The sequence below is a fragment of the Mus caroli genome, unplaced genomic scaffold, assembly GCF_978045245.1.
Source record: "Mus caroli unplaced genomic scaffold, Mus_caroli_1 scaffold_19, whole genome shotgun sequence".
Lineage (NCBI taxonomy): Eukaryota > Metazoa > Chordata > Mammalia > Rodentia > Muridae > Mus > Mus caroli.
The window spans coordinates 39,997,298-40,007,882 of NW_028227274.1; the positions used below are offsets into that span (position 1 = coordinate 39,997,298).

Consider the following 10,585-nt stretch of genomic DNA (forward strand, 5'->3'; position numbering starts at 1 on the left):
TCCTTTTCACCCATCTTAACATACCAAAGTACCTGAAACTCGGGAGTCATTTTGAGTTAAATAGTATTTTTGTTTGTTTGTTTGTTTCTTGAAATCTATAGCTCCAACTAAACCAAACCAAAACCAGAACAAAACCCCAAACCAACCAACTGGATAAAACTATTGTTAGTTGAAGTCCCAAGACAGAAAGCAGCCAGCATGTGACAAAAAAAAAAAAAAAAAAAAAAAAACCAGAGATGAATTCCACATTATTAGTAGAAGATAACAAACACATAATAGGCTGTAGCCTGGAGACCTGAGGCATGGCTGTGGCAGACTGGTTAAAAGCTCAGCTCATAAATGGCAGCAGGGAAAGGATGGGGCAACAATGGCTGTTGCCTCCTGTAGGTCCAAGAGGGATAGCATTTGTGCATGTGTCTATAGAAGAAATTCTGCAGCACTGGATTTGCGGGGTCAGAACTGAGTGGGCACCCACACTGGCATAAGCTCCCACCTGTTCCTGGGATTCGTCAGTTACTGTTCCAGATGTTGTATGCTGTTTTATTCCTAAGGAAAGTTTTGATAGAAATGGCTTTAACTGGAGTTTATGTGTGTGAAAACTGGCATTTAGAAAAGCCATCAGAGGCCGGAGAGATGGTTCAGCCATTAAGAATACTGACTGCACTTTCAGAGGACCTGGTTCAATTCCTAGTACCCACAGAGTTGTGTGCAACTGCCTGTAACTCCCATTCTAGGGGACCTGATACCCTTTTCTGGTCTCTGCTGGCTTTGCACGCATGTGCTTCACCAACACACATGATGGCAAAACATTCAACTCCATAAGAAACCACTTAAAAGATGTCACCAGTTGCTGGACTAGGGAGGGGTAAGCAGGACGTGAACCTGTTCTAGACTTGAGAGTTTTAGCCTACGGCCTGGCAGGCTGCTTTCCTTCCCTCACTGGACCCGCTGGGGATCCAGAAGAACTCTCAGGATCAAAGCTTGAAAGCTGGGTAGACCTGTGTCACATTTCTTCTTACTGCTGGGTTAACAGATGAACCTTCCTGCGCATCAGATTCTGTTCACTGGGAGAACGTTTAAGGACATGTCATAAGATGATAAGGTTGGAGCCGCATGAGGTATGGCAAATCCGGGCACCTGCTGACAACAGTGTTGATACTGCTGTTGATTTCTTGCTTCCTTGGCCTTGCAGGCTCACAGATATATCGTGTTTATCTGCTTGGCACCTGCAGTACTGCATAGCTTCTTTCTAACTCCAGGTTCTTCAAGCTGCCATTTTAACCCCCAGGCACTCCCAGCCCCCTTTTGTGTCAATGTTGCTTTCCCCTGTACTGCTGGGAACACACATGCATATGGGTTTGTATCAGCACTATACAAAAATTCATGTGATAGAAAACTTCATACAAATTTAAGCAAACTGTCTTTGAATAAAACTGGGAAGTGGACTGGGTTTGTGTCATTGGCCTCTGTGACAGCCAGGCTCAAATCCCCCAGCTAGCACCTGGCTTCCCTCTTCTGCTTTGTCTTTATCTTCTATTTAGAGGTGTGTGTATGTGCGTGCACATGTGTGTCTGAGGTATGCACACATTTTTAATACTTCTGACATTGGTATAATCTTTTTACAATTATTTAATATTTTTATTATTTTTGAGGCTAAAATATAATTGCTATCCCCATTCCTTTTCTCCTGCCAGCCCCTCCCATATGTCCTCTTGTGTTTTCTCAAATTCATGATTTCTTTGTCTTTAATTGCTGATATTATATATATGATATCAGCATATATTACCTGTATGTATATGATATTACCTGTACGTAAACGACTTCAGGGCTGGGGCCTCTTCCCCAGGGAAGGCAATTTCTCCTACTCTTCCCATTGTCTAGTTGTTTGTAGGATTCATGCCTCAGGATCACTCCCTTTTTTCATGTGACATGTCTCTTGATGTGGTCTTTGTTCAGATCTTGTTTAGGCAGCCATGCTGGTGAGAATTTGTGGAGGTAGTTTCCCTGACATTTCTAGGAAACACAATCTCACAGTAAACTTCCTCTTCCTCTGGCCCTTAGTATTTCTTTTTAAGTCAGCACACAAGCATAAGGGCTCTCATTGGTTTATCCACACCTACAGTGTTGTTATACTCTGCTCTCACTGTTCCTCTGCCCTACTGCCTACCTAGATGGGCGAGTGAGGAGTCTGCATCAAGGGAAGCTTACCAAGCAGACGGATGGGCCAGAGGCTGACTTTGTTTCTATTCATATTTAGCCTATGTGGTTAGAATTTGACTTGAGATCTCTCTAGCAGCTTCACTGAAGTTTACCTGGAATTAAATGAGAGTAGCTCCTTATTGGTTTAAATACCTCCAGAAAGCTCACACCCTGAACTCACCCACATAAAGGCAGAGACTTCACACGCATCGCTGTGGTATTAGTCAATGGTTTCCTAAGCCCTGGGAGGTTGGCATGATGCTCCATACTTTTGAATTTCCTCTGACTGTTTTGTAAACAACAACAACAACAACAACAACAACAACAATCCAACTTCCAATGCCATGTGTTTCAACTAAAGGACCCAGAAATTCTGAGACCAACCACATAGGAAATAAAGGTGAAGGCTTGTTAGTCTTTGATTTCTTTTAAAAATATAAAAGAGTTATATATCTCCATGCTCTCAGATTTAAGACTGACCCTATACATGACTGGGAATGTCCGAAGCCAGATGTAGTTTCTGGTATAAATCTTACCAGATTTGCTGTATCAACATGAGCAAAGATGTTTCTTGTTTCTTTTTTTTTTTTTTTTTTTTTTTTAAGATTTATGTATTATATGTAAGTACACTGTAGCTATCTTCAGACACTCCAGAAGAGGGAGTCAGATCTCGTTACGGATGGTTGTGAGCCACCATGTGGTTGCTGGGATTTGAACTCTGGACCTTTGGAAGAGCAGTCGGGTGCTCTTACCCACTGAGCCATCTCACCAGCCCGTTTCTTGTTTCTTGCATCACCTTCTTCAAAATAGGAATGAAAGCAGAAAGTGTCCTCACTGCTCAGAACTTGGCTTTTCTCTCAGCACAATAGGGCTTCCTTGGGAATCAACTCCTTCCACTGAAGCACTGTCCTAGAGATGAAGACAATGAATATGGAGAAGGGCAGGGAGCATTGTCAGCATCCCACAAAACTGACTAAGGTAGGTAGTGACTCTGAAGTGTCTGATTTCTGACACCCAGGGGGCACCTCTGCTTGGGAGCTTAAGAAGAAAGAGGGACATTGTGGGGCTGGAGAGATGGCTCAGTGGCTAAGAACACTTGTTCTTCCAGAGGTCCCAGATTCGATTATCAGCATTCAATGATGCCATCAATAACTCCAGTTCCAGAGGATTCAACACCCTTTTCTGACTTCCATAGGCACCAGGCACGAACACTGTGCACAGATATACATGCAGGCAAATCACTCATAAACATGAAGTAAATATATCTAAAAAAAGGAGGCACACTGCCATATGAAAAGATGTAAGTTAAAAGCCGTGCATATTTAGTATGCTAGTTTTTTCCTTGAAATATTGCTCCTTTGTTAACAGATACCTCTACCATTACAGAATGTGAAATCCCATGGAGTCATACACTTGATGTAGCCTCTAAATACTGTGCTTGGTACAGTGGTCCTGGAGACCCCTGAGACACTGACTAGGCTGTGGACTTTGACCCCAGACAAATCCTTTTAGATAAGTATTATTTTAAACTTAGGGGGCACCCTATATATGACCTCAGTCTCACTGGTGTCAAATTTTAAGAAGTGGACATTGATCCTCATATTATGGGGGGATAGAGTTTGTGTTATGTTTGAATTAATGATGCACCTATTATTTTTATGACTATAGATATTTTATCAAATAGGAAAGCAGATCGCAACATTCTAGGGTGATACAAGCTCAATAGAGATGTTTCCATTGTCTTACCCAGACCACTCCCTCCCAAGTGATGTTTGAATTTGGTCAACTAGCAGTTGTACGGTAGTGGGTAACAACATGGGATGTCTATGAGTTGTTCGTCAGGGTGGCTCTTTTTGGTCTCCAAATACATGCGACTTTTACTGTTGTTGGTTGCTCAACAGAACTCGGGAGTAAGATTGTGTTGCTGAGGACATCACACATACTTGTAGGATACAGAGAAATCAAGCTGGGACTAAGCTGGGGCTTCCTCCTGGTGGCCAGCCCACATGGTGCTGGAAGGGGCTTCATGAGCTGCTGGGAGAGAGAATTCAACCATTTTATTCAGTCATGGATTTTTCACGCTACACTATCAACCTGCCCTGCAAGCTGTGGCCCACTTGTGTAATAGCCGTATGTCTTTTACGGAGGTAACTAAGTCCTTTCTGATTGGCTTGAGGGTGGCAAGGTCATAAGCCCCAGTAGGGAAGAGCCTATTGATGTTGTGCTAAAAGGACACATGATGGCTAAGCTGTTCTCTAAATATTTATGCCCACACCTATCACTTAATGCCTTGGTCAGTTACCGCAGGAGCTCGTAACTGGTCATAGTGCTGAGAAGAAGTGACTGTCGCGTGCTTAACCTTAAATAGTACATGTATATCGCTCCCTGAAAGGTCCAAAGAATGCTGTGGGAGAGGGGATGGAAAGGATAGAAGAGCCAGGGGAAGGGGCAGGATGCTGTGGATGATGTCTTTAAGGCATGAAAAAGCTGATGTACTCAAACTCACAGCAGCTGCAATTACCCACACAAGAGTGGGCCAGCATCCTACCACAGGGTATGGAGGGGCTTGGGCGGGCCTGTGAAACTGCAGTCCATCCCCACATGCATACAAGAGGATTTCCAGGCAGTTAATGATTGTTGTGGAAGGAAAAACATTTTTTTTCCAGGTGCTGCTAAGTTGTCTTGCTTCTGTAAACAATCCTTCTCAAAAGATCCCGTGAGCGAGTCTAGTGAAATCAGTTGGGTCGCCCTCTCCCAACATAAAAGGACAACTCGTTGGATGAATGAAAGTGAGCAGGAGAGGATGTGTGGGGCAAGAGAGGGTGGTGGGAAGTGGATAGGATCAAAACACATTGTATACGTGCATGGAAATATATGAAGCTATCCCGTATTGCTGATGTATGCTAGTAAAAAGTATATGTTAAAAAGCATTAGAAACTTCGTTGTCAGAATGTCAGGGCAGAGGGAACCAGTTCAGAATTCTGTCCCTTACCTAAGATAGGCAGGGCAAGATAATCTTAAATCTTAAATACAAACATTCCTTTGCATGTTAACTGTGTCTTTCCTAGAATAGAGTACACACAGGACACCAGGGCAAGCTGTTATGGGAGTCACCTCTGTTTTAAAGGGAAGGCAGTTTAATTACTCTGACGCTAATGGCCATGACTGTGAAGGGCTAGGTGGTATAATGGTCATTAGAAACATGTTCTATTGGCCATTTTGGGGGTGGTGGGTTTCTTTAGGGACACTAGAAATGTCAGGTAAGGATTATGGCCCAGGGTGATGACAACAGCAGCCACCTAACATCTGTGCTCTCCACACACTCTTCTCAGTGCTAAAAGGCTGTTTATCTCCACCATGACTGAAAGGCTACCATATGGCCAAGCTGGAATAAAAAAACGCCTAGTGAAACCCCTTAATGAAAGGGAGCTTGGGAATTAGCAGTGAGGGGTCTCTTCTTCTCTTCCACTCAAAATGTGTTGAAAAGGTCATGTTTCCCAGTTGGGAGGATCTTACTGCTAAGAAGGGAACTCACCCTGTAGCTAGTTCACTGATATTTCAGCCAGAGCGAGGGACACCCTCATAGGCCTTCTGAAAATCAAAACTTTTGCCGAGCCTCATGTGCCTGTGTGCATCATTCTCTCTGTGCACGTGCATTTGGTTGTGTGTGTGTGTGTGTGTGTGTGTGTGTACTATTCCCCCCCCCCCCCCCCCCCCCGTTATCTTAGGGCTGAGAAGAAACACTGAGACATAAAGGCACGGAAGTCCATTTGTCACTCTGCCTGCACAATGACTCTCAAGGGAGCCTTAACAAGGTGCTGTGAAGTCCAAGTCCCCTCCTCGCCCAGTCCCTTCCTTGCCCCTACATGATTCTGGAGACACTAATTTGACACCATTATATCCTCCTCACCCTCAGGCTCAGCATGACATTCCCTCCCCCACTCACCTCTGGGCACATCAGGGATGTGGAGAAAGGAAGCCGAAAATGGGATAGATTGATAGTCTCAGCATCACACGGCTCTTCATTTGCGCTAGATACCATGTCAGTTATTTGTCAGCCAGAGATATCATTGCAGGCGAAATCACATTAAGAGGAGCCTGGAAAATGAAAGGTTGTAAATTTCAATCCAGTACCATCTCTGGCAGCTTTGGAATTCAGTGCCAGTTCCTCAGAGGTATTTAGCTTTCTTCTCTGGTGTCTTCCCAGTGTCACCCCATCAGGTGAAAGGGGACCTGCGAATGTAAACACAAGGCTTTCACTTCTAAAAGTTTCCTTGTAGTTCTGGAGTTTTGACCGGGTCTGAAACAACACTTTTCTCCCAGTCAGCTCCTCAGGGAAAGCATTTCCGACAGCCCTAGATGGTACCCAAAATGGCTGGCTGAGAAGATGGCAAATGCCATGAGTTAAATATAGCCTAGCATGGCACCTCAGAATGCCTGACAGACAGACCGTGGGGGCGCAGGCTCTGCTGCCAGGCAGTGACTCAACCTCTCCCAGACCGTCTCCTCATTTTGTGAGTGAGACATCAATCATCAATTCTAATGCTTGCTGCTGTAGGGATTGATTGAATTTGTTGGTCTCCATTGCAAAGTTCCAGTGGCCAGGCTTAGGGAGCAGCTCATTTCTTTTCTTTTCTTTTTTATTGGATATTTTCTTTATTTACAATTCAAATGTTATTCCCTTTCCCAGTCCCTCCCCTGGGGGAACCCCTAATCCTACCTCTCCCCCTGCTTCTATGGAGGTATTCCTCCACCCACCAACCCACTCCTGCCTCCCCACCTCCCATTCCTCTACACCCCCGGGGCATCAAGAGCTACCCTTTTCTTAATGCCTTACATTCAAAGTCTCTGTGGGTCTGTGTGAAGCTGACTGTGCCTGGCTAGTTTCCTGTCAACTTGACACAAGCTGGAATCACCAGAGGGGAGGGAGCCTCAGTTGAGAAAATGCCTCTATAAGATCAGGTTGTCAGTTCTAGGGTAACTTCTTAGTTATTGATGCAGGAGAGGCCACTCCTGGGCTGGTGGTCATGGGTTCCATAAGAACTCAGCCTGAGCAAGCACACAAGCTGCGTTAGTGGCTGACTCCAGGTTCCTGCCCTGCTTGGGTCCTGCCCTCACTTATTTGATGTTGGATTGTGATGTGGAAGGGTTCCATGCCAACTTGCTTTGGGTTATGGTGTTTCATCCTAACTAGGACACTGATATTTGGCCAGTTCTATGCTATAGTAAGGTGTCACATGCCCTTCTTTGTCCTGTTCCTAAAACGTCACACAATTACCTTCATTCATTCCCTCAAAAAAACGCTAGCCCAGGGACTGTGGCTCCATTTGCCCGTGAAGTACGTGTGCCTGTAGGAGCAGCTAGCTGTGTATAAGATGAGCCCCCGTTCTCCAGCTGTTCCTGTGGTGGGAAGGGCAGAGGCACACAAGGACAGGCAGTGTGTATTGTGAGGGTGGTGAGCCAGGGCAGGGAAGGAAGAAGGGGTGGGGGGTGGGGATCTGAGCTGCTTGTGAAGCCTGGTGGAAGGAGGACCCAGTTCACAGAGAGAACATTCTGGAGCTTCTTGCCTGCTGAGGGAAAGAGGAGAGGGGCAGGAGACTGTGGGGTGAGGTGACTCGAGAGAGAGGCACAGTCTGGGACTTAAAAGTCTGATGGATGTGGACTGTGTTTAAATTGTATGCAAAGTTTGTTTTTTTTTTTTAATTTTGCAAAGATTTCAAATATCTTGCTATTAATTTCCCCATGTTTTTATATTACTTCAGCTTTTTTTTCTAGACTTTTAAAGCAGGCATAATTTATCAAGTTAAAAAGGAAAAACATTTTTTTCATGCGGAACGATTTCACATTTAACTTAAAGATTATAAAACTTGAATATCAAGAGTTAAAGTTGCTGAGGGAGGCTCAACACTTATTTGTGGGTCCAAAATAGCCCTGAGGCCTGAAATAAGAAAACATCTCTTTTATAAGCTATTACAAAACTCTCACTTCAAAAATAAGTATTTTTGGTTTTTTGAGACAGAATTTTTCGGTGTAGTCCTTGCTGTCCTAGAACTTGCTCTGTAGACCAGGCTGGCCTTGAGCTCAGAGATCTGCCTGCATCTGCCTTCTCAGTGTTTTGAAGGTAAGTTAAAGGTATGTATTACCACACAGCCTAAAAAAAATAAAATAAATATTTTGCAATGTATACAATTTTACTTACACTCAGAAGCAGTTTTACATCATTCAGAAACTAAGCAGACTTTAGAAATGACAATGGAAGTAGTTTTGTCTTCAGAAACCAGAGATTATACCAGAAGATAAAGCTTGAAGCCTGGCCCCCTCTGCAGAGGTCAGAAAGGAGGATGGGTACTTGGCAGGTTGTGGTTGGTCGTGTGGCTGGACAAGTGGGTCGGGGGAATGACAGACAGGAAAACTAGAATTCTACTGCAGTAGAGGCTCAACCCAAGAAAAACCTGCAGTAGGAAGGTATTGGATTGAGAAGCCAGAGAGCTTGCTGTGAGATTACAGACTAGGGGTAGCTATGGGTGCAAAGTTGGGGAGAGATAGGGAATAGGCACAGAGATGAAAGGGCTCCTTTTTTGGCCAACAATTGGCTATTGCTAGGAGTGATCAGAGTGTGGGGACCCTTGAGTAAAAGATGGCAGGTGGTTTGGGTGGCAGTGGTGGCTCACACCTTTAATCCCAGCACAGGAGGAAGTGGCAGGTGATCTCTGAGTTCAAGGCAACCTGGTCTACAGATCAAGTTCTAGGAAAGTCAGGGCTACACAGAGAAACCCTGTCTCAAAAATCAAAACAAACAAACAAACAAACAAACAACCAGCCAACCAACAACAAAGAACAAACCAAAACACCCGAAAAGCAAAACAAAACAAAAAGTGTCAGGTGATTATAAACATCTCTTATGGTCAGCTGGTACCCAGAATCAACAGTGTTGAGGACGGTATGATTCTAGCAAAACAAATTATTTTAGTTCTGGAAATGAATTACCATGGTTTTGGGAAATTGTCACCCGTTAGCCAAAATGCCAGAGCTGTGGCTAAAGGTAGCAGGGGATTGTTTTCATCCCTCCTATAGAGAGTAGATGATGGGAAGAAATGTTGTTGGCTTGGACTAGAGTGGTTTGAGTGGGAATAGTAGGAAATGGGCGGAGTCTGGAGTTTTTCAAGAGCCTCAGTCAAAACCTAGAGACACATTGATAATCTTGTTACCCATAATGCATCAGCCTGCCTGCCTTGGATGCTTTCTTGCAAGCTGTGCCTCTCTGTGAGCCCCAACTCCCTTTTCATCTGGGCTCCCCTTCTTCCATGTGTTCTGCATGGGAGCTGGGTAATTCTGAGCAGGGGAATGGTACTATTTTTAGAGCTTTATATTGGCAGCCTCCTGAATGCCCAGACCTGTGCTAGTCCTTTAAAGAACTATGGAAAAACTTCTGGAGCCATTATTATGCTAATGTTCATCGTGAGAAGAGTGCCATTATGCTTATATGAGCAAAGACATTCCCTTTCTGCTCTCCCCAGGCTTTCTCACGGGACCGTGTTTCCTGGAATAGCATCGTGGTAACTCAAAACAGGGTTGTTAGGAGCTCACATGCACTGAACATGCTGCCTAACATCTTGAAAGCTAATTTTCTATGTGTGAAAAATGGGAAATCACTTTCTAGGGCACTTAGGAAGATTCCAGGAGGCTTTGTGTGGGCTCTGGCAGATGTACAGCCAATTGAAAGTAAATTAGCTCATACTGCTATCGCTATGCCTACTATTGTTTTTATTGACTTGAAGAAGTCTTACATCTACTAAAATGGAACGGAACACATGGGTCCTGGTGGTTTGCCTTTTTCAGATGCTTATAGACTTAAGAAGTATGAACGACTTTGATAGGCATGCCCACCAATCTCTTGATGTAATGGTGACAAACATTTTCAAAGGATAGCCAACTGTTTCTAGCGGTCTATCAGACATGGAGAGCTTACTTATGTAAGAGAGCTTTGGAGTCATCTGCCTTCAAGCCTCACCTGCATACCCAATTCTTCTATGCCATCCTGGCCTGGTGCTCAGGCTCCTGAGAGCTCTTTGATATGTTCAGTGATATTTGTTTCAAAGGATTTCCAAGCCTGGAATGTCCTATTCTGTATCCCAGAGTTTACTCACAGACACCGACATTCTTCTTCATAGCCATCTCTTCTTCTTGGCACCTTCATGAGAAGATGGGATATCGGAAGTCAATGCCTCGTAAGAGAGTTTGCAACTGGCTATTGTGAGTGAGAATATTCTTTCATGTATTGAACTGCAGCTGACTTTATTCAACCTCTATTGGTTTAATATTGCTGAGTTGTGAGGCCAAAAGAATGTTTGACTTTATTCTTTTCCCTCCTTCCCTCCCTCCTCCC

General features: G+C 44.2%; 1 long non-coding RNA gene across 1 annotated transcript; it reads right to left on the minus strand.

Moving 5' to 3' along the window:
• Window positions 1-3,987: 3,987 nt before the first annotated feature.
• On the minus strand, window positions 3,988-10,361 carry LOC110285186 (uncharacterized). The gene is made up of 3 exons (XR_002377028.2): window positions 10,211-10,361; window positions 6,146-6,297; window positions 3,988-4,233 (listed from the first exon to the last, which is right to left on the minus strand). It is a non-coding gene; the product is annotated as an uncharacterized LOC110285186 (long non-coding RNA).
• Window positions 10,362-10,585: the final 224 nt, after the last annotated feature.